At 42.5% G+C, this 2,361-nt stretch overlaps 1 non-coding gene across 1 annotated transcript; it reads right to left on the bottom strand.

Moving 5' to 3' along the window:
- Positions 1-1,162: 1,162 nt before the first annotated feature.
- Positions 1,163-1,234, bottom strand: TRNAD-GUC. Its single transcript has one exon. It is a non-coding gene; the product is annotated as a tRNA-Asp (tRNA).
- Positions 1,235-2,361: the final 1,127 nt, after the last annotated feature.

The raw sequence follows: 2,361 nt of genomic DNA on the forward strand, positions 1-2,361 counted from the left end.
TTACATGCATTGGGATCAGTTCAGAGAACAAACTAAATGCACTGACATATACAGTATGAATTACACCATTTATATATGAATACATGCATTTACATGTGTCTGGAAATGCCCTATAAACGCATGTAAATTGTTCAGTATCGAACCTCAGAATTTACAAAAATCACAAGCCTGCTATAGTTTCAATAATTTTTATTATAGTTTACAATACAAAGAACAATTGTCTCAGCTTTACATTGTACAGCACATAACTACTGTAGGGAGTCAAACAGTACATTTGGGAAATCCTCCACTGATAAATTACACAACACTGTATCATTTCCTGGTACAACCTAGGACATAAGCGCATCAATATTTATAGTACACAGGCCATGCTCCAATGATGTTCTCTATTTGTATATGATATAATGTAGCACAGGGCCTGATGTGCACTCCGTTTTGTCTTTCATAGAGCATGCTCCGTCCACCAGGAATAACCAGCTCCCCATCTATCTGTCCGGGGGAGTCCAGCCCTTCCAATGGCGGGTTGCTCCCTCAATATCTTGTTGTCGAGGGTGAGAAAAAGCAGGCAACAAAGCCAAACAAGTAAAAGTTAAGGGGAGAGGAGTCAGTGTAACGGAAATTTTTTTTTAACAGGGGGGAGAGAAAAGAAAGGTAGGAGGGGAGAGGGAGGGGAAAGGGAGGGGAGAGGGGGGATTGTAGCTCCGTGCTCAGAGATCTATCTTACCGGGTACAATCTAATTCACAATAGTTTCAGGGCCATTTGTCAAATAACTAATCCACAGCTACATCTTATCTTGTGCGAGCGCTGTTAATCTTTCATTCAACATAAGCCATGACAATTTGTGTTTGAGCTGATCAAAGGGTAGAGCCGCCGACTTCCAGTTTCTGGCAATAGTTATTTTAGCTGAGAGAAATTTGAATGTGAGGAGCCGTCTTCGGGGTCTAGACGCTTCAGCTATCTGCATGTTTTGCGGATTTTGTCAGATTAATCTGAGTGAGGGTATAAAAAAAAAGTTGTAGAACCTTATTCAAGCAAGCCTTCTATAAAAGGTAAATGAAGTACACTCTGTAGCTCAAATTGTATTACAGATTATAGCTACACTATATTTCAGCAATTAGTAACAATTATTTTTTTTTATAAGAAAAAAAAAAAAAGTTGTGCCTCCCCGTCGGGGAATTGAACCCCGGTCTCCCGCGTGACAGGCGGGGATACTTACCACTATACTAACGAGGAATTGCATAGCACTGCCATATGAGTAACAATCTCATATTCTGTTCTTTATGTAGTGACTATCGAAAAATGTTGTATTTATGTGGTCAGAAATGTAGTATTTGATAAATTTGTAGAGTATATTTTTATTGATAAGTCGTTGGGTAAGTTGAATTTTGCGTGTCGCATCCTTTTCTATGGGCAGAGTATTTTGTCGACAGCTGTCTGCAAGTACGGCCGGGTCAAATCTTCCACTCAACTTTACACGGATGCGGCCATTTCGACTGATTATGGGGCCTTCTTTCAAAGCCGAATTTGTGTAAAGAGGCGGGTTTTCTCCAAAATTTGGTGCTCCTGGAATTGTTTCTGGGGGTGGTGGCCGTGGAGAGAGTCTTTCAGGGACCTAAAAGTGCGTTTTAATGGTGACAATCTTGGGGTGATACAGGTCATCAACTATTAACCATCAACCTAGTTGTAACGGATCATGGACTATGCTGCCGGGACAGTTATAATCTTCATGAGGACTACAAGGAACTGCATGGCTTGTCACAATTGGAGGTACCACATTGTATTCTGAGCTCAAAGGGTTAATTGGACAATGGTCTTTCACTGCTGAATGCTACTGTTCCCTTCGCATAGCTAATGAACTCTCTCTTTTGTGGAGGTAAACAGCCCCCCTGTGAGGTGTCTGCTGAGGGGGATTATGTGTGAGTGATAATTGTTTTAAAGGTTAATTGAATTCTATTGTCTGATCAAGTTAAGGAGCCAAAACGGCTAGCGGCTGATTGGCTCAAGGGAGTGTCATTGTTTCAAAGTGTGTGTATTGAAGTCCCCCCTGAGGGGGGGGGGGGAGTGTCATTTGTTTCTGTACAGTTGTAACCAGATATAAGGAGGAAAAATGTGGCAAATAAAGTCAGTCTGCTTGACCCTTCAAACGTAGCCCGTCTCGTTTCTTGGAAGGGCGTTCGAAGGGGTACCGGCGGTACCTGCATATCGCATTTTGCCAGGGAAAAGGACGTCTCCAACGGCTGAGACCCTCACACTACTTGGGTAGCCGTTACATTGGTTGGCAGCGGTGGGATGGTCCTTTTATCCAAACAGCAAGTGCTGAATGGAGTCGCAGTACGCCAGGCTGAAAAGATCCACACTAA

This window comes from Rana temporaria, chromosome 3 (genome assembly GCF_905171775.1).
Source record: "Rana temporaria chromosome 3, aRanTem1.1, whole genome shotgun sequence".
Classification (NCBI taxonomy): domain Eukaryota; kingdom Metazoa; phylum Chordata; class Amphibia; order Anura; family Ranidae; genus Rana; species Rana temporaria.